We start from the raw sequence: 22562 nt of genomic DNA, 5'->3' as shown, positions 1-22562 counted from the left end.
CAAAATGGAAATGTTGGATTTTTTTTTTTCCAACTCTGAAATGAATTGATTGCTACAGCCTCCTATCTCTATTTTCATTCTCCACAAGAAGTTCTCAGGTCTTTTTTTAAATCAAAGAAAGTGGGACAAGTAGATACCTCTTTGGTGAGGTGGTCCCCCTATATTTATGGATGTCCTACTGATGACCTAAACATAGGTAAGTCTACATTTGTGGATGCATTAATGATACAATTTATTTGTTGGATGCTTATATTTGGACCCATGTGTACCATATTCCAAATTACCAAGAAAAGTGTTACACAGGTATGATAGACAAGATGTAGTCCTAGTAGTACGCTATGGGAGAAACAAAATGTAGGGAACAGGAATGTCCCGGCACTGAGATGGGAGGAAAACCTGACAAAAGTAGCTGTGTGGATAAGTCCTATGTTGAGAGGTCAGATGAAGAATTCAGTTGCTGGCCAGCAAGCAAGTACTTCCCGTAGTTCTCTCTAACACCTAGATTCATAAACATATAAATATATCCATGCTCATAGTTTTGTGAAGTCCAAATAGATCTAAAAATACTGACAATGGCATAGCCACATCTAAGGTTCAGTTTGGACTCATTTCAGAAAAGTTAGGGGACAGAAATGGTGATTGTCTAGAAGATTCCAGATGCAGCTCCTCAAGATCCAGACCCAAGACTGTTGTTACCCCTCAGTCAAAACAACATACGTTTGCAAGGAGGAGACAGTATAAACAGGGGAACATAAACTTCTTTAAAGGAGGGCACTTGACGTTTATTTTGAACTTACTGGCAACTTACTGGAACTTCTACAAATAGATCACATAAAGCACTGAGAAGAGATATTACTGTATCATAGTGCAGAACTACAGAAAGGAACATAAAAAGATTAAAAAATTATTGCCCTGACTACAGTTGAGAAGGAAAACTTCCTCAGTGGCCAGGCTGTTGTGTTTGTTGTTTAAGTTCTGTATATATTTCATAATCAGCAGTAAGTACCCAGGTCTTCCAAGCTTAGGAAAAGACTTGTTTTCTTTCACCATTCTAAAAACAAAATGATCTAGCTAAAGACCATTTAGCTTCTTGACTTAGTACTCTATGGGCCTTTTTGACAATATATATTCTATTGCATTTCCCCCCTTTTTTGGCTTTCTTTCAAACCCTTTGCAAAATTTAACTTTCACTGTGGCTTACAATTGCATTGCTGCTTATTCCTTCTGAAATATTGCCTATCCTTCCATAAAAAAAGCAGACAATCAATTAAAAACCATTGCAGTCACCCCCTACAGCAGGGAAAGTCAGCTATGTATAAAGTCTTCCCTGTAGTAAAGTTTCAGTTTCCCACATTTGTAATGTTAGGGCTTCTTGCCAATATTTTCTATATAGGCTAATAGTGACATTCTTAACTTTATTTCAACTTTGTTTGTTTTTGGTTTGTTTTTGTGTTTTCAGGTTCTTCCTGGGCAAAGGACATTTGTTCCCATATCTTCAACTACTTTTTAAAATTCTTTCTTGCTAACCCTATAGAATCCAGCTTTTTTCTTTTTCTTGCAAATGAATAGGAAGGAAAAAAATGAAAAGAGGAAGAAAGATTGCATCTATTGACTATGGCAGCAGTGCCATTACAAATTGATCAATGAAGACATTAGCACAATCTATACAATTTTGAACCACATATTTATCTTTTAAGTCTTTGAATTGCAATGCTATAGATTAAAGGGCCTTTTTCCCTTTTAGAATTATTAGGTTTAAAACAAAAAACAAACACAAGCAAATACTAATAAAACATTGTTTTGAAAAAAAACTTCCTGTGTTTTTAGGTAATTTTTGTCTATTAAATTCTAATCTACTATTAAATTACACAGTATCAGACTTAAAAAAAATTGAAATAAGCAACAGGAGGTACACCATAAGGATTTACAATAATTGCTTCATCATAAAAGTAGGGTTGAAGTGCCTGGCAGGTCTCTGGATTATTTGTGATACATTGGCAACGGTTCTTGACTTCAGCCTTAGTTTATAATGCTGAAATAAAGGGTTGTCCTTACCAGCATCTAACAGCAGCAAAAATGTGCCTCATAACTCTCTCTCCCCCTCTCCCCCTCCTTTTTTCTGTTATGTTCTCATGACATTGCTGTCATCCCCAGCCCATACCTGAGGCAATTGTCCTACAATGCCATTCTTGCTAGGGCAGTGGGAGAATCCATACTTTTCAAATTGGCCTTTCCTCCTTTACATGGCAGGTGTCCAAGCTAATCCATGGCTTGGTGACTTAGCTTTGTTAGAGAAACTATCTTGACTTATAGACCACAGTCACTGTATGAAGGGAATCCACCAATCTCTTTCTTTATCATGCCCTGCCCCACCCCTCCCCTCCATAAATAAGAATACCACAATTTGCTGCTATTCCTGTGACAGAATTGGGATTGTATTTGGAATAGTAAATTTTTTGCTGTTGTTTTTTACTGGCTCAAGGATGAAGAGATAGTACTTCAAATGATCCATGAGGAATATCCTCAAAATGTATAATGATGAGTTTTGTGTAGAAGGGCCATGAATTCCGTTAAGTTCTGATACTCAGAATAAATTCTTTCTCTCATAATTATTTCATTCGGAAGGTATGTCATTTATACCATATTTTGGTTGTTCAGTGATCTATTATGTAATGTAATGCAATTTAGTAAGAACTGGAAGGGTTTCTGGTCTATATACCTATGATATTAAACAAGATGGTAAGATTTCTTTTTAGTTTCTTCCCAGGTGGTTCCTCTCTTCTCTTAGAATTGGTCTTGAGTCTGAAAAAGCTGGCCGTGCTACTACTGAAAAATTAAAAAGAAATCTATTTCATTTTCACCTGAGAACAGAGCCTAGGGACTGCATGCAAGTTAGTTTAAATATGTTAATTGAATTAAGTCAGGGAAAGTATTTAGTAGAAGTATGTCTTGACTTTTTCTCCAGAATGATGCTCAGTTAAAATGTACAGTACAAAGACTAAAAAGTGAAGAACAAAAGTAATTGGAATTTTGAGACAGGGTGAGGTTGCCTAATCAAGGTAAATAGCAGGACAAATTTCTTAGATTGAGTTTTGGTAGCAGATAAATATCAGCTTCTCAGTGTAAGTTAATGAAACAACTACAACGTAAAAGAGTTGATTAAATTCAGTCAAAGTTCTGTGTGATACCAATTCTCATTATATGGAATGGGAACAACTGTATTTCTTAGCTAATTCACCACTATGAATGTATTTGTGTTTTGTGGAAAGTTATAAGTGATTAATATCAGATTTTGCTTTTCTCACCATTTGATTTCCAATAAGAACCAGCATGAATTGAGGGAGAATAATCAATGCCATCTCACCTTAAGCAGTGAACCATAAGTAACTGATTCCCATTATTGGAACAATCCTTTTTAGCTAGGAATGTAATGTGCAGCCCTAACTGGGACTATTCAAATTTGTCCTGCATTCTAGTAGAGTATTGTTTTAGTTTTTTATTCTGAAGTGACAAACTGCAATCAGTAAAATGAATGAATAGCAATTAATCATGAACTATGTTAAATTACCTTCTGGGCTTTTATTAATCCCTTCTTTTTTTTCTTGTAGGATTGTGTGTATGTTTTGTAAAACAATGTTTTAACAACACTTGAACAAATCCATTCTTTTCCCTCAGTAATGTGGTTAACTGTCTGGAATTTCAGCCAGTGGAAAGAATCCCATGAAGTCTCCGAACAAAGTTACTTCATCCCCACAGCTGGCTGAATGTGACATTTTCTTGTGTTTAACTACTTTCTATGTATGTCAGCCATTAAATCCCCATCTCCCTTTGCTCCAGCCAAAGCTTTAAGAGCAGGTGTTTGTCTTTTGCTTCCTGTCTGTTTCATCTGTTGAGAATAGACTGAAAAAAGCCAACTAATTAGAAAGTTCTATTGAGAAAATAATTCCCAAACAGCTGTGGAACAGCATTTTATTCTAACACACTAACTTTGTCAGCAGAGACCTGACTTCCTTGACAAGTGGCAAGTCCCTTGGATCCATAACATAATGCAATGTGATTATAACTGCACTGCATGTTTGTCTTTAGATGAAAAAGTGTCTGCTGAGATAGTGGAAGCTCTCCATATTTAAATAGAAACATGCCAGAAGTAGAGGCAGACTAAGCAAGTAACCAAACTGCCATCTGTACTAATGGAACAATAGTTTCTTTTGCTGGTATTGGGACCAGTTTAGGGAACTGCTTCCTGGCACAGGCCATATCCCACTACTGTTTTATGAGTTAACGTAAGAATTACAGGGCAAATGGTGAAGACTAAACTCATTGGGATTACTGATGGAATGAAGGCTGGCAGGAGTAGAGTGAATCCTAATAGAGCAGGACTAGAATTTATACAAATGCTATGGGTCATGGATGAAATGAATAAGAAGGGGGAAAATCAAACTGAAATGGCAACAAACTATGAATTCCGCTGTAACCTCAAATGCTTTTAGAAGTAATTACTAGATGCTTGAAGCTTGAGAATTCCGATGCAAATTTATCTGATCCATTTCTATTAGATTAATACATGAACCTGAACATTCTTTATTCTTTGGATTTCTCATTTTTCCAAATATTGTGATGGATCTTTCTTTCTTTTTCATATACCACAGCACATTTTTAAAATACATGTTCTAGGACAAATAATTTAAAATGTTATCAAATCAATTTAGAAAAGCATATATTTACACTACATATGTCTACGCAAACTTTTGGGTTGATTTTTTTTTCCAGAATTGCAGATTAACCTGGAACCAGAGTGGACATGTACAGGGATAGTGATACAAATCAAGCCCAACTGAGCCTTCCCTACCTACCTATTAGTAATGTGTGTAGATGCTGTCAGTTCGCTCTGAAATTTTTCTGTGCCTATTGAGAGTTATTCAACATTTTTTAGAGGCATGGTAAAAAAAAAAATGTTAATGGTTTGCAGCATGTTTGATGGATGATTTAGAGGTGAAAAGTTACTTACAGCTTTCTTTTTCTGAAGTGAGCCCCATATTTTTAGATATGAAAACACACTTTTAGTAACATAAAGATTCATATTATCATTTTAATAGTTTGATTGTATTAGCACACATTGTCATTAATTTAAACATTCGGAAAAAGCAGGTATCCATATCATATCAGCTCACAACAAACCATTAAAAAAAAAACATAGTTAAAAACAAAAGTACCCTTCCCCAGGCACCAGATCAAACATCCTTGCAGCTCAACCCCCATCCTAGTCCAATGCTTGGGGGAAGAGCCAAGTCTTCACAGCCCTCTGAAAGGCTAAAAGGGTAGGGATCCCTTGGACCTCTGGTGGGAGGCTGTTCCAAAGGGCTGGGTGGCTACTGAGAAGGCACACCTCTGAGGTCGCATCAGATGACAACATTTAGGGGAGGGATGATTGACTGAACAGAAGGAAGATTAGTTGATCTGCCTGTCAATCATGTACCAGAGGATCTAGTGGGTATTTGCCTACAGAACTGTTTTTGGTGTTAATAACACCTCTGTTTTGATTTGCAGGCCTTGAGTACATATCTGAAACACATTCCAATATAAATATAAAATTAGTCTGGTAAAGTCATATACTTAAGCATATTTTTAGAAAAGTTAACTTGAGTAGCATGGAAGAAAAATCCCAGACTTGGGTTTATTTGTGGCTTATGTTAGCATATAATTTATAAAAACTGGTAATAAAAATGCCTCATTGGGATTGGCAAAAATTAAAGAGCAGGAAAGGCTACAACTAACTGAGTTACTTGCTTATATGAGGCAAGCTGACATAATTTGGAAGGCCTCAAATTTCAGGCTTGCTTTATGTTCTTTCAAACAACTGGATTCAAATCAAAATAGTCAAAACAAAGTTTTAAAGTGCATTCTTTAAAGATTTGGACCTCTAGTTTAACTATTAAACGGGACTCTGTTCAGATAAAAAATTAACAATGCTTTAAAATATTTCTATTCCTTATAGAAAAACAAAGTGAAAGAAACATCTGTGGATATCTTACTATTCTTATTGCCTATAGTCTGTCAGACAAACATCTATTTTTTTCCAGAGTTTTCAAAATAACTTCAAGTTCCTTGAACTTTTTGTTCTACTATGGATTGCTATGATAGGACTTAATGTCCTGGGTTGGGGATAAAGATCCTCTCAAAGGTAGTATTATGGATTTGATCTAATCCTAGATATTGGGCCTTGGCTAGCAACACCACTGTAGTGCTAAGCCTTGTATTATCTATTATCTTTATATATATATATAAATATATATATATATATTATTAAAGATTACAATTACAACAATAAAAATACAAACAAAAAAAAAGAATAAAGAGAAAAAATAGAAGGTACAGAAAAAAATAGAAAAAATAGAAAGAGAAATAGAAAAGAAAGAAAAATAAGAATATAGTAAAGAAAAAGAAAAGAAATAAAGACGTGACTTCCCCTTTATCATAACAAGTATAAACAATTTTAATAACTTATCACCTTCTCTTAAAATACAACAAATGACCTCTTCTTCCCATATCCCATCTCTTATCTATAAACAAATCCATAAAGCCTTGTCATTTTAGTCCTGATGTCAACAGAAGTCCATTAAGGGTTACCAGAGATAGCAACACATCTATTTTAACCTTGATCAAATAAGCCAACTATTCCTTCCTTTTATTTCTAACAATCTTGATCTTTAGTCCAATCAAATAATGTTGTAGAACTTGATTTCTTTTCATTTTTTTATTTGTCCCTTCTCATACTACTATTATCAAGGTCAGCAGAGGGGCACTTTGACAAGCACTACTAAATGTATCCTTAGTATATTGTTTTGAATTTGCAAAGAGATGAATACAATACATAATATATAAAACAAAATAAGGTATATATAATACATTTCTTGCTGTCATTTTCGGAATGCTTTAAATACAGTGTTTTGAATTTAATCTTTGTGAGTTTTATCTGTACAAAAACATAGCATCTTGCCTACATTTTTATTAACTTGTAGTTTATGTTGCATTTGCATGGTGGGGTGAGATAAATTGTAGCTTATGTTGCATTTGCGTGGTGGTTGATTTCTCAGTAAAATTAAGTCACAATCATATCTAACAACAAGCAGCATCCTATAATTTTTATTTTTAGACTGAGTACTAGCTGTTTTGACTGTATCCATATCCAGCCATCTCTTGAAACATCACCGATCCCCAGAAACACATGGCTGAAGTCAATATAAAAGAGATACCACTGTTTCAACTTATTTGAAATAAGTTGAATAAACTTCTCCATGTATTTTTTGTCTGAGATGAGTTAGTATAGCTAGTGCATAGCTAGGATCTCATTATCTAACTGGAAGGACAGAACCGGACACTCCAATTTTCTCTTCTTAGTGCCATATGAACTTTATCAACAGAATATTTTCTTCATACTTTTTCAGGATTCCTTATAAGATAATCTTCTGTACATACAGTCATGTGAAAAAGAAAGTACACCCTCTTTGAGTTCTATGGTTTTACATATCAGGACATAATAAAAATCATCTGGTCCTTAGCAGTTCTCAAAAGTAGGTAAATACAACCTCAGATGAACAACAATACATGACATATTACACCATTTATCATTTATTTTACAAAAAGAAAGCCAAAATGGAGAAGCCATATGTGAAAAACTAAGTACACCCTTACTGCTTCCATAGGTATGAAGAGGCTAAGTAGCAGCCAGGTGCTGCTAATCAAATGCCCTTGATCAATTGATCATCAGCAAGTATGACTACCTCTATAAAAGCTGAAGTTTTAGGAGTTTGCTGGTCTCGAGCATTGAGGTGTGTGTTAACACAATGCCAAAGAGTAAAGACATCAGCAAGGATCTTAGAAAAGCAATTCTTGCTGCCCATCAATCTGGGAAGGGTTATAAGGCCATTTCCAAACAATTTAAAGTCCATCATTCTACAGTGAGGAAGATGATTCACAAGTGGAAAACATTCAAGACAGTTGTCAATCTTCCCAGGAGTGGATGTCCCAGGAAATTCACCCCAAGGTCAGACACTGCAATGTTCAGAGAAATTGCAAAACATCCAAGAGTTACATCTCAAACTCTACAGGCCTGAGTTAGCATGTTAAAGTTCATGACAGTACAATTAGAAAAAGACTGGACAAGTATGGTTTGTTTGGAAGGGTTGCCAGGAGAAAGCCTCTTCTCTCTAAAAAGAACATGGCAGCACGGCTTAGGTTTGCAAAGTTGCATCTGAACAAATCACAAAACTTCTGGAACACTGTCCTTTGGACAGATGAGACCAAAGTGGAGATGTTTGGCCATAATGCACAGCTCCATGTTTGGCGAAAACCAAACACAGCATATCAGCACAAACATCTCATACTAACTGTCAAGCATGGTGGTGGAGGGGTGATGATTTGGGCTTGTTTTGCAGCCACAGGACCTGGGCACCTTGCAGTTCTTGAGTCAACCATGAACTCCTCTGTATACCAAAGTATTCTAGAGTCAAATGTGAGGCCATCTGTCCGACAGCTAGAGCTTAGACGACATTAGGTCATGCAACAGGACAATGATCCTGTTCAATTTGCACACCAGCAAATCTACAACAAAATGGCTGAAAAAGAAAAGAAAGTGTTGCAATGGCCCAGTCAAAGTCCAGACCTCAATCTGATTGAAATGCTGTGACAGGACCTCAGGAGAGCTGTGCATAAACAAATGCCCTCAAACCTCAATGAACTGAAGCAATGTTGTAAAGAAGAGTGGGCCAAAATTCCTCCACAATGATGTGACAGACTGATAAAGTCATACAGGAAACGATTACTTCAAGTTATTGCTGCTAAAGGTGGTTCTACAAGCTATTGAATCATAAGGTGTACTTAGTTTTTCACACATGGCTTCTCCATTTTGGCTTTCTTTTTGTAAAATAAATGATGATTGTATAATACGTGTTGTTCATCTGAGGTTGTATTTACCTACTTTTGAGAACTGCTAAGGATCAGATGATTTTTATTATGTCCTGATATGTAAAACCATAGAAGTCAAAGAGGGTGTGCTTTCTTTTTCACACAACTGTATGCTGGAATGTGCAGAGTTTCATAGTATATAATCTGGTCCTGATTTCATGATTTTACAGAAAAATCTGAAAAAATTTAATCAGTCCTACTGTTGTCCATTCTATCTGAACATATCACTCCTTTGCCTTCCTTAGCCGGTTATTTTCCCCATTTTTTAATGGGGTGAAATGTCTTCTCATCAATTAATTAGCAAATAATGTTCATAATTGCATATACAGCAACATACGCCTTTCACACTCTGTACAGCTATTTTGTCGATTCAGAATGTTCTCCCTCTTTAATGATCTGACATGGTTTCATTTTCTGGAACTTAATGCTGTAAGCTTCTCTGATTCTTCTCTATAAGAAAAGCAGGGTGAGAGAACTTTATTGTGATTTCTCATCGACTTTTGCCTCCACACTTTGCAGGACACATTGTACTTGCAGGCTTCCTGACAGCCCTTACTGTTTTCCTTCCTGGAGGTGATCTGACATTTTAAAAACTGGCTTTAATCAAAGTTTCCACTTCAAGTTTAAAATAGATAGCTTTATAAATGTGAGGAAGCTGAGGCTGCCAAGAGTCCCTTGCCATTTATCCTGAGTTGAATGTACTTCAGCATTACTGCTTTTTAATAAATATGTGTTGCTTAGGCAGATATCAGCTTTAGGAGGTTTTATTAACCCAGATGAGAGTAGCCTTTCACAATTTTACCACCACTTTATTCAGTATGCTTGTGGGCTATTGTTCATTTTTCCTTCTCCCTTACAGGAACTGTTATAGAGTTCCACTGTCCCTGTTTTGTGGATAAACTTTATCTAGGCATGGCATCAACCATTATATTTGGTTTATATACCAATCTGGTGATTAGAGAAAAGTTCAATTTATGTTAGGAAAGAATTTCTGGATTTGACACTGGATCCAAATTTGATTTTTTCATTGACTTTGTTGGAAAGCAATGATAATAACAACAACAACAACCACCACCTTTTGCTTGTAACACACAACATTTCCACACAGCTATAAGCTTTATCCCTGAAATCTTAGAAACATTTTTATGCTACTCTGCAAGAAACTTCACAGTGCTCAGTGCTCCCATGTGCTGACTGAAGTCACACTCCCATGTGCTGACTAAATCAGGTAATTACGGCATACATGTTGTCATTTTTTTGCCAGTACTCTATCATGCCCCATTCTTACTGCTGGTTCACTGGCTTTGTGTTTGGTAAAGAAAAAATTAAACCCAAATCACTCTGTTAAAAAAAAAAAAAACACAGTGAAATGGTGGCAAGATGTTGTGGTATTCTGATTTCAGCATGAAAGGCCAATGGAAAATGGAATATCTTCAACTTCCAGTTTTAACACTGCAAAGCAATATTTACTGCATTTTCTTCTATGCTGCATTTGAGTAGGAAGTTAATAGGCTCATTTGCATAAGAGCTTCTGAAGAATTTCAATCTTTTATTAATCCTATGATTAACAAACACATCTTCAGATAGAGTTCAGTTTCCATTAATTGCATCCAATGTTACAGAGTTGGTTTGCCATACAGGATTTTTTTTTTTTTAATTTTTCAGTCTAGCCAACAGTACTCCACAGAGCTGACCTTCTTTAGAAGGGCATATAAGCTATTGCCATTTGCAGTAATTGGAAATCCTTATTGATAATATATATCAATTTTCAGGCAAATATAGATGCTTTTGATCTTTAATGTTTCATTTTTAAAAACCAGTAAAGTACCAATAACTTTCTTATCCTCTACTAGAATTTGATGAACTTAGACACATGTTATTTCTGGGAAGACAAAGTTTCAAATTAATAGGTTCAGGGATTTTTATGTAAAATAAGCATTTATATTTTGAGGGTTTCTAAAAAGATGTATGTGTCAGTGAGCATTCATTATGAAAATGACATAGAGCTAAGAAGTGGTGTAGCCAACATTCAGAGAAGTTATCAAAATAGTCTTGTGAAAAGACAATCTTCAAAATTTCATATTTCTGTAATGAAGGATTTATATGAAAATAACAAACCTTCAGAATGTAAGTTTGAAAAGTGAATGGATTCTAGATAGTTATAATGAATAAAAAAAACAATGTAAAGTTTTGTGTTTTCTTCTCCAAAGTCACAGAAAGTTCAACAAGACAGGGATGAACGATAGATTTAAGCATGCAGTGACAGAAACAAAAGGACAAAAATCCAACATTTTCCAGGCAAATGTTCAATGGTGCACCCTTCCAGATTCCATAGACTCCAACAAAGGTCTCTTATTATTTCTTCTCCTCGTGGGACAACTAGTAAACAGTACTGAAATATAATATTTCTGCAATCTGGCATATCTTCCCAAAGCACTATGGTAAAATTATCCACTGGAAATAGAAGTTAAAATTGTCAGTCAAAAAGAAACACAAAAAACAAAACAAAGCAAAAAAAAAAACCCAACCAAAAACCTTTCTTCTTGTTTCCTTTATATGAAGAGTTTGGGAAGAAATAAATTTTTGTAAATCTTTTGCCAATGTCCTTATGAACGTTCCAATCACTAATGAAAAATCTAGATAGCATTCAAACTTGGATACGTCAATTTGAATTTCTTTTGAACCTGTCTAGATCAGCTTGATTTGGTTTGAAAATCAGGATATTTCCAAATCTGAAGCATGTGCCAAAGTTTTGTAGCTATTGGACTGAAGGTAATAAGGCCCTGCACAAAACAATGTTTTTACATGACTAAAATCTTAGAAACCAATATAGCTTGCATCCATTTTAGCACAAGAACTTTGTTTAAATCAATAACATGTAAATTTTTATATACCTTTTCTCCAAAGATCTCTATGTGAGAGGCTATGGCCATTTTTTAGGGTCCCTTGATTTCTTACCAAGACTGACTTATTTCAGATACAGTTTTAAGAAAATTGCATTCACATCTGGCTGGTGTAGCTTTCATGTGGGATTGGAAGCATGTTTCCCAACATGTGGCCCAGATGAACATCCTGCTTTTTCTTTGATTTATGATTCTGTTTAGAAAACCTCTGAGCTTTATAGTCGCAAACCCCCAAATGAAATGAAAATACAAGAAAATGGGGGTGGGGAGAAGGAATCAACAGAAGGCATTATTTCTTGAACTGTTGTACAGAGAGTTAAAAGTTGAACAAGATGCCACATGCAAGCATGTATGACAAAACCCTGGCAACATTTTTGTTTTTAGGAAAAAAGGAACAGCTTTGGAGGGAATGACATGAAGGAGAGAAGACAAGGGTGTTTTTTCTATTTCCTGCTTTCTGCTTCTGCATTTCAAATCAACATCCTTTCAAAGCTGCTGTGGCATCTGGGGAACCAAATGAGTATTTATGAAAGATGTTGCAGAAAAATATGGTGAATAAAGGACCTTCTGAGCACAGAATTAATTCAATATTCTTGGCTTGTTGTTTGGAACATTTTACAAACTGTTATAAAGGAGATCAGGTGTTCTGTCCCTCTGTTAATTTTTAATTTGTGACTTGCATATTGTGTATACAATATAAAGGCAGTTCATGTATTGTTAGGAACAACGTTTATGCATGTCACCATTTATGCCTCTCTTTTACTGATTAAGATTTAAACTGAGACAGCTGAAAAGAATTACTCTCAGAAAAGCAGCAGACAATGCCTATAGAAAAACTGGTACCCAATAAGTTCTCAAGAAGAAACATTGTGTGAGCCAATCCAGAACCTTTGCAAGAAAAAAAATAGTCCATTTTTGAAGTGTTATTGCCTCTTAAAGTTTAAAGGAGCTTGAAGATTAGGAGTATTTCCATCTGCAAGGACCTGCTTCAGAAGACTGGTTTTTTGGGGGAGGGGGGTATTTTTGTTGTTCAGTCATTCTGATTCTTCATGACCCATTGGACATCATTTTGGCAGGAGTATTGATAACTGCTCCTTCAAGTCCTAGCAAGCTCATGTTTGTGACATCAGTGATAATATCTAGCTATGGTCAGTGTGATGAACTTCTTTTGTGAAATGGTACATACTAACAGCAAAGATACTGTTATCTTCCTTGTGTTTCCATGGAGGCTATTATAATATAGAAAAATTATAAATTTACTTATTTCCTAACTTCTACCTTAATAGTTGTCACTAAACTATATTATATATGCTATATTATAGTTACACTAATTCTATGCCCATGCATTTATTAATTCTTAAACAATTCTATTCTCCTTTGTTGCCCGAGCTTATAACAAAGTCTTTTATCACCATTTATCCACCTTCACGTTAGCTGGTTTCTATTGCTGTCAGCTGGTAAAGCATTGGTTTGCAGACACTGATACTCAGGTGCTATCAACATTTCCCTTTTATAATTGGAAAACAGGCGTGCTTCTTCAGGCTACCTTAAAGTCTCAGGAGAGAAAACAAAAGGGAAGAAAAAGCTCATGCTGGCCATTGCAAGGCTTTCCTTCCATAGTCACCCCCTCCTTTTTTTATTGCCTTCAATTGTTCCAAGCATTGGTGTCTTCTCTAATGGCTCATGCCTTTGCATTAAATGTCCAGGTTTTTTGGTGACAGATCTAAAATTAATGAAGTACCTCAAACCTTTATTTAAATTGCTGAGGATATGCCTCTGGTTTTCTTTGCTTATCCCATTCTTTGACCGAAATCCATCTGAAGCATTTGTCCTACTGTATATTGCTGCCATAGTGCTGTGAATGTCTCAGAATGTCACCCTTCTTGGCAGGGTGGGAACTAAGCTTTCCCATTCCCAGCTTAGTTCCCACTCCCAGCTTAGTTCAATACAGCCAATATTGCAAAACTTATGTTCTGTGATTTGAAATACTGAGCTTGGGGACAGTTTTTTTCCCTCATTCACAGGAATTCTTGCTTCACCCTGTTTCTCTCTGCCTGAATTCATAAATGTGCAACTTATCATAGGAAACCTTACCAGCAGAACAAATGTTAATCCTTGTTCTCAGTTTCTAATCAGCTTATGTTTGATTTTTTTCTCCCAATTATATAAGCAACATGCACCAAATTCTTGCCTTATTTCACCTCCTAGCCTCTGGGCTCAAGCAAGCCATTACTTTTTCTTTACAACTCACCAGATAGAATGGTGACTTGATGCTCAGACTGATTTTCCCTTTATCAACAGTGTGCAACATGACCAGACAAATAAATAGAGCATGCATTGAATAATGTAGAAAGAAAAACAATTTATCCCCTGCCCCACCTCATGTAGAGTGAAGGCAAAAGAAATTTTGTTATCACAAAGCTGTCATAACTCAGGAAACAGTGCACTGGCTAAATGATGATTTCTGCACTTCCTTATTAGTAAGCTAAACCAAACTATGGATTGGTTCAGGGTGTTCACAGACTTTTCTCAATAATCTGAAGCAGGCAGAAGTAAAGAGAATCACATGATTGACTTCAAAATGCTTTTGGGATTGAAAACTGTGCCATATGGAAGGAACCCACAAATAAAGATTTTCTAAAGCCTGATTCTTTGCATGATATAGTGCTTTAGACTGGTGCTTGGTAGAAATCATGCTTTCCTTGAGAATTATTAGTTTGAAGACCAATTGTTATGGGTATTCAGAAGGAATCTAGAGCTCATGGAACACTGGCTTGACCTAAGTATTGTCATATGCAGCTTTTAATTTCATCTTTGTATTTTTTTTTTTTTTTGGTTCCGTGCAATAACAACTAAGACTCTTTTCATTCTTCCCATCTTTGCTGCAAGAATTTGCTACATCCAGATCCTGACAATGGATAATGCTTTTGCCACTAAAAGTCACAACTCTCCTCATGCTTCTGTTGTTCTGACAGATGAAACATGTAAAGAATAGCGGGGGACTCACTTGAATCCAAGTAGGTACACCTGAGTAAAGAAGCAATGGGAACTACTAGGTAGAGAGGTACCACCCAAGTTGGTTTCACATAGATATTTTTAAACTTCTTTATTTGAGCACATATACTAAATGTATAACATTCAATTAATGAAATAAAATGAATTTGCTTTGAATTAGCCTATTGTAGTTCTGGAATTATTTGCACCATCCATGCAGAAAATAGGAGCTTGTGTTTCTGTCATTTGCTTACTCCATCAGTTGCAGCTTAGATTTGTATAAGGCAGACTGACCTAACCCAGTATTCTGTGAGACTACAACTATTGGAGCATGATGGTATTTGTAGTCCAACACATATGAGGCATGAGGTCAAAGAAGGTTAGTTTCCATCTACTGGCATTTAGTGGCTTGTACATTTTTAGTTGCTGAATGGGGTCTTGATTCCATTGTCACATTGCCCTTGAGAAATACTATTGAAACATGTTGTACTGACATTAAAAAATCCAACTGTTGTTTGCCAGAAAGATTCATGATCAAGACCGAACGTTAAAACTGCCTGTGAAAAAGCTCCAGAATGACATAATTCATGGGTGCCCATGACTTTTGCTAAGCTGAAGAACTTAGGAGCACCACCCAAATGTACCCTCCCCATTGTACGCCCACTCAGAACTTTCATTGACCATAATAGCTCGTCTCTGCAAACAGCTGTTTCCTTTCCACTCCAGTATTTTTGGAAACTTCTTTCTTTTTTTCCTCTTCTTCTCAAAGATGTAAAAGTTGAAAAGTTAGTAAATAAAACATACGTCCTACTGGGACATGAAATCCCAACACAGTTGGACAGATTTGCTTAACCCATAAAATCATTCCTGAAAAACTATTAATTTAGCCAGTTCTAAATGTAACAAAGTTTGATTTTTGTTGGCTGTGCCCACTTTGCTTGCTTAGGGGATATAGACTCTCTCCTCAGAACACATATGCAGCCCCCATTACCATTAAGAGGGATTTAAATTTACACACAGACATCTGAAAGAGACTTGACCACTTATTTTTAATGTCTCACTGCCAACAAAAGCAAAGACCTCTTGCTTTCTCTCAAATCTCTGCACTACTAATTGAGAACAATGCTTATGCAAGACTTCCTTGGGGAATTTGGGGCCTGTGGTTAGATCTAGGCTGAAATTCAAGTATGAATCACAGCTGTTTAGAGAAGGGTTTTGGAAGTCTTCAGCTGAGCTGTAAGGAACAGCTAAATGAAAGTCCCTCAGAATTGATAAGGTTGGAGTTGACTCCTAACAGATAAAGCATTGTTCTTTGAAATCAAAATGATATCACTTAAAAACAGTAAATAATTTGACTCGAGAATTGTCAACGCTATTTCCTAAAGAGAGGGTCTTTTTTTTTCTTTCTTTTCAGCATTTCTGTAGCAGGAAAGTTTCCAGGACATAAGCATACATAGCAAAGCACTTCACTTTCTCTCCTTACTTGTCCCCAGGGCATAACAAAGCAGCAGTATATTACCTCTCAAAGACTCAGCTGCATTCAAGCGATGATAGCTTTTACTTTACTTCATGAGACCAGTAAATTCTTATATTTGTTGCCTTGCTAAAATTATACTGCTGGTGAGAACTGGAAAGTACTGGAGTGTGGTTGATGTTTCTTATGTACATGGCTTAAAAAGAACATATTTGTTGCCAGTCAACCCGCATTTCAGTCATAGAAAAAAAATCACGTCATACAATAGCTAGCTTTCAAAACGTCATACCTCCAGGACAAAAATAGAGGACCAACTTTTTATTTAATTTTTATTGGATTTCTCTTCTGAATTTGAATCTGAAAAAGTACTTAAAAAGTGAAGTTAATTTCATCTTGGAATAGCAATAGAGGAAGAATTATATATTTGAAATGAATAAAAGGCTGTTGGGATATAAACAGAATTCACAAAATAGCTTTGCACAGTACGTGGAATAATTTCCCTCTTTCTTAATATTAATAGCAGAACACTTCCTTTCAGACACTACTCAAGTACATTTCAATTTTAAATTGTTAAAGAAACTTTTTTTACAAGCAAAGTATTAAGCAGTTAACCAACCGCAGTATTTTGCTTAAAGCATGTTCAATTAGCTTCTGAATGTGTTGAATAAAGCCACAAAGTGTTTACATAGAGGACTTGTGGACCAGATTTATACTGCTGCTAAACTGACTTTAAAGCAAAGATGTATAACGTAAGGTCTAGGATCCCATGTTGCTCTAAAAACTTTGGGTGCTTTCTCAAAAGTAAGTTCTGTTGCATGCAGAGTGAATTATTCACACATCACTGAATAAAGATACTGCTGGAAACAAACATCTGTAGTGGACACTGGAATATCATTCTGGATTATATGACACATGGCAAATGGAAAGAATTATTGGGAATTATTGTTGGCTGTGTAATGCCTTGTAATTGGCGTGCATTAAAACTTTACATGAGAAAAATGCTGGGAAATGGTAATCTATGTTTGCTTTGTATTAGGCCCTTTTCATGGGAACCTGAAAATCCGGTGATGCCAGTTTAAAAAGACAAAGCAACTGATTACAGGACCACAGAAAGGCTTAGGTTTATCAGCTCTTATTTCTTGGAAATTTATTATTCGTAAATTATAGCTGACACTGGACCATAGAAAAAGAAAAGGGAGCTCCTGGAATGTTTGAATGGGTCACAAAATATGCAGAAGTATATGGTTAAACATTGGGGCAATCCTTCCCTATGATCCAAGTGGAAGCATGGATATTGGCTGGACTAAGCTGACTTCTTAATAAGTAAGTATATTTAATGACTTCTCATACTCCTGAAGTGTTTAACACCAGCTAGGACAATTGGTTGATTGACTTTCTTATACCTCATAATATTTTGATGACCACTATTGCTGATTAATTTGAACCTTGAATAGGACCTCACCCTTTAAGAAATGTGAGTATGTTGCATTATTTTATTCCTACTCTTCACTGATTTTTTCCCCCTCTAATTTGTTAGGGTAAGATGGTACCAAATACTGTTGCAAAGGGGGAACTTGTGTCCCTTCAGCTGTTGCTAAATTTCACCTATCACCTTCCTTTACCATTGGCTATATTGGCTAAGGCATGTTGAGAGCTATACTTTAGCAAGAACTGGATGTTCCAATCCTGCTGCACAGATTCTTACTCACTTAAACAATTCTTTGCCTCACAGCTTCTCCTCTACTACATTACCTTTTCATGTTTCCTCTCATTCTATGCACTGATTACTCATTCTCTTTAGTTTTCTGTTGTATCTCAATAGTAAAGTTTCTTATGCCCAGAACTGTGTAAGTGTGTATGTATTTCAATACTTTTCCTCCACATAGGCTACAGTAATCTAGGGGAAGAACACTTCAGATTCAACAAGAATATCACAGGCTAATATCTTTGATTACATCGGCATCCTTTACACAGATACTTTTATCAATTTTTAAATTTGTTTTGTTGTTGTTCAGTCGTTAAGTCATGTCCGACTCTTCATGACCCCATGAACCATATTGCGCCAGGCCTTCCTGTCCTTCACTGCCTCCCTGAGTTTGCTCAGTTTCATGCTCATTGCTTCAGTGATGCTATCTAACCATCTCATCCTCTGCCGTCCTCTTCTCCTTTTGCCTTCAATCTTTCCCAGCATCAGGGTCTTTTCCAAAGAGTCCTCTCTTCACATTAAATTTGTTAATCAAACATTAATAAATTCCAAATTTGATGTATACAATTGAAAATCACATTCATATTTTAAAACCAAAACTATGCTAATATATCTATGAATGTCTCTGAGGTATCTGGTAAACATGAAAAACATCTGTGGAATTAATCCAATTTTAAAATAATAGAAAGCATACTTAATATTACTAAAAACCCTTAACTATTGATATGTTAATATAGGGTATTCCAGTTCTTTGTTCCAAATTTGAAAATACTATTACCATTTTAGTAGTGCATTTTAGTTATCTGCAGAAGAATCAAAGAATCAAACATCTGGATTCAGAATAATCCAGTATATTTTTAATTTTAATCATTTTGGCAATATTAATTTAATCAATGGCAATATTTTATCATTATTTTTATTTATTTTATTTTTTAAATAACTATTGTTGAATTTTAAATTCTGATAATTCAAGATGTTGCTAATGCATCTAGACCAATGTGAAATGCAAATTCTACAATTTAGGCAATCCAAATTCCTCTTGTAGGAAAGTTAAATCCCCCATCATCATAATATAACCATAATTTGGATAAAGAAAATGTAGGCAATTGTCCTTCCCATTAAAAAACAATCAAATGAATTCTGAATAACGTAACAATAAGCTTAAACTATCTTATGCATATTAACATATGCTTAAAAACATATTGTATATTTGGTAGTGAATATAAAAGCTGAATGGTTATCAGCGACCTTTGTAAAACTAACAAGTAGAAATAGAAAAAGATTTTTTTAAAAAAATTGCCTTCTATCTCATAGAGTTGTCTTCTATCTCACAGAGTGTAAAGATAATAAAATGTTTTCAATAAAAATATTTTAAAATAATTTAAAAAACTAAAAATAAAGAGAGATATACATATTGTTTTCTGCCCTTTGGACAGAAGCAGTTAACAACAAATCATACAATCAAAGCAAACAACAATGGAAGGAAAATTTCCAATAGCAAAAGCAGCCAATAAAATGTCATAAAATGCAATGGAACACAAATTAAAACTTTAAAGATCGCAGCTGTTATAGGTCTCTCAAAACACAGCATCCAGAATACATTGAAAAATAAGTCAGGTGACTCTCTTTTGGTAGATCATTGCCATATGAATTAAGAAAGTCCTACTGGATATTTCTCCCAGTCACAACAGATATTTTTCTAATGAATGATTATGGTTCTTCAAATGACTATTGAGATTAGGTAGGATCAAAAGGTAGCAAGAGTTCCTTTAAATTTCATGACCAAAGTGCATAAAATCATGCTGGTATGGAGAAAATAGTCCGGAAGAGGTTTTTCTCCTTTTCTCAAAACATTATGATCAGGGGGCATCCAATCAAGCTGCTTAGAAGTGCATTTAGAAAAACAAACAACAAATTATACAATATGCAATTAAGAGTGCATATTGAGCCTCCACAGTTAATTATAGCAAGATGTGATGCTAGCTGCTAATTTAGATGGTTCAGAAGGCACTGGATGATATATAGAATGTTATTCATCTCGGGGACCTCATGCATCCAAATGCTACTTTTAGGGAAACAGTGATGGGAGAGAAGCATTATCCTAAGTCACTCCTTCACCATCCTTGGAGTCCCAAAACTCCCAACTGAAAAGTGCAATCAGCAAACACACAGTTTCTCCCCTAATGCTGTTAGAGTCTGTGATTGTGTTGGCAGAGGCAGGACTAGTCAAGTAGACTAAACTGAAGCCTTATGCTATCTAGCATTATCTGCTATTGAGAAACATTTTAGGACTAGTACGCTTCACATGGAGCTGTCCAGCATCCTGCATGGACCTAACCTCTTACCTTGCTGTGAATTCTCTCTCTCCTGGACCTGATCTGCTGAAGTCACTATATGACCATAAACAATTTACTATCTGGACATTTTATGCCAAAAAAAATTGATAGCGGAGCATCTCATGGGAAGATTTGGTTTAGTATGAAAGCTCAGCTCTTTAGGATTCCTTCTGAGCTTCCATGCTAATTAAAGAGATAGCACAGTTAAACCATTCACACTAATTCAATGGGCAGTCTAAATGCATTACATCTCCCTCTGCCCTTTGCTTCTGAACTTGTCTCTGCATTGTGATGACCAATGAAATAGCAAATTCTGTAAAATAAGTAAAATTACTCCTCATTCTCCATCCCCTCCAATTTTTTTTTACCAATTTAGTTTTTCTCTGGAAAAATTCTGAGACACTTATAGAATCTAACTGGATTCCATTTTGCAAAGTTCCTGCTGAAAGCTACATTTTTGTACTGCAAATTTAAATATAGTTTTACTTGGTTTATCTGATTTTTGCATATGGGCTATGGTATATTTAATAAAACATTACATTTATTTTACAATAATTGTGAATAGTTTATAGATGTAAACCTTAGAAAGAAAAGATCTTCCACACCATATTCTTTGTCACCTTCAACTTGGTGAAAAGAAGTTTAAGCTGGAAAACACTACAAAAAGGGAGAGCATCAACGTGTCTAAATATTTGCTGGTTGGTTTCATTCCACTCTATTTTTATTGGCAGGGAACTCTGAGTGGCTGAAAGATGGTCATTAACACCCTGACACAAAGTGCTGACAGGGTGATTATAAGATTAACACTCTGTGTTATATTAAGAGTGTCAAAAATTTCCTCTTACCTTTCTGAGAAAAATAACAGTATGAAAAGAAACTTTAGACAGAACAGTAATTTTTCTTTTCAGATGAATGCTAAAAAAAAATGGATGAGTATGCAGCAAAGAAGAAGCAGTTTGGCCAGGCACAAAGAACCACCTGACCTCACTTCCTGGGTATGCCAAAGACATTGCACTCTGACACATACCCAAGGGGAGGAAGATGAAAAAAAAGACACTATTTGTGAATGGAAACAACAGTAAAGTTTGTCCTTATTTTAAATGTTTGTGCAAGCTTTCTTTTAGCATTGGGGGAAATGTCCCTTTTCCATTTCAACTTTAATATTAATCTCTCACCTGCAATATGAAATGGAATATGTTGCATTGCTGCAGTAAATGGCTGAACCCATGGAGTAGGAAGCTGGAGTTCTCAATCTCTTTTCTGAGAAGCCCTCTGGACCTTCACACTCTGTCCCTGTTCTTGCTCTGGAGTAGCACCTTGGTAGTTCTTCCAAGAGTGGCTCAACTGCTGTTCTCCCTCAAGAGAGGGATAAAGAAATAGGGCTCGAACAACGTGTGCTCCCTTTCTGGCACAGGTCTCTTTGCCATATAGCATAGGCATATGTGGCTTTAGAAGGGTCAGTCCTTCCTTCTCTTCCATGGCAGATAAGCCAATTTCAGAGGAGTGAAACAAAATGAAACTTTATTGTAAAAAGAAAATGTAAATTCCCTTTTAACTTTATATGAAAAATATTTAGTGTTGAAGAAACCAAATACCATTTGGCTAAAAAGGGAATTCAAAAGACAATGTCCAAGCAGACTACCAGATGGTGGTGGTCTATTACAAATATGAATTTCTCTGGCAAAATCACAAAACAGATGTTGTGGCACTTTCAGCTTATTACAGATCACAACAAAATTATGAATACAAATAATTTCCTCATGCTTAGCCTAAAGATGGCATAAAAGCTGAAATGAGACAGAATTTACTGTTTTGTATGGAAAAATAAAAATAAAAAATAATGAACTTGCACCACACAGGGAAAAAAAGGAAGAAAAGATGAATACAGTTCCTGCCTAGAATGGGTACCTATTTCTCTCATGATAGTGCACTCTTGAAACAGTTGTTTTTCATACTTCTCACAATCTTCCTTTTTCTGGAAATTCCAAATGTTAATTTGAGGCTGTGGAAAGATAAACCAGTACTTTTCTGAGCCTTGTCTCAGCTTCTGCAGTTCCTCCCTGAGTCCTGCTTTTTGTTTAAAAAGCCAAAAAAATATTTGGTATCCATGGAGGGAGGAGCTGTGGTAAGGACTCTGTACCCTGACCAAGGACTATGCCACACTCATGGATTTGGGTTACATGACT

General features: G+C 35.6%; 1 long non-coding RNA gene across 1 annotated transcript in view; it reads left to right on the top strand.

Annotated features, from left to right (window-relative positions):
• LOC112541228 (uncharacterized) overlaps positions 1-14978 on the top strand; it is a 100643-nt gene extending 85665 nt beyond the window's left edge. Inside the window, exon 7 of the long non-coding RNA XR_015794577.1 lies at positions 12252-14978. This is a non-coding gene — a long non-coding RNA (uncharacterized LOC112541228). The remainder of the gene's footprint in view (positions 1-12251) is intronic.
• The last annotated feature ends 7584 nt before the right edge of the window (positions 14979-22562 follow it).

Source organism: Python bivittatus, unplaced genomic scaffold (assembly GCF_059951505.1).
Source record: "Python bivittatus isolate LINGU-HERP-01145 unplaced genomic scaffold, Pbiv_v1 ctg000070_np1212, whole genome shotgun sequence".
Taxonomy (NCBI): Eukaryota; Metazoa; Chordata; class Lepidosauria; order Squamata; family Pythonidae; genus Python; species Python bivittatus.
Note: the sequence above shows the minus strand (reverse complement) of the source record. Positions and strands in the feature narration are given on the sequence as shown.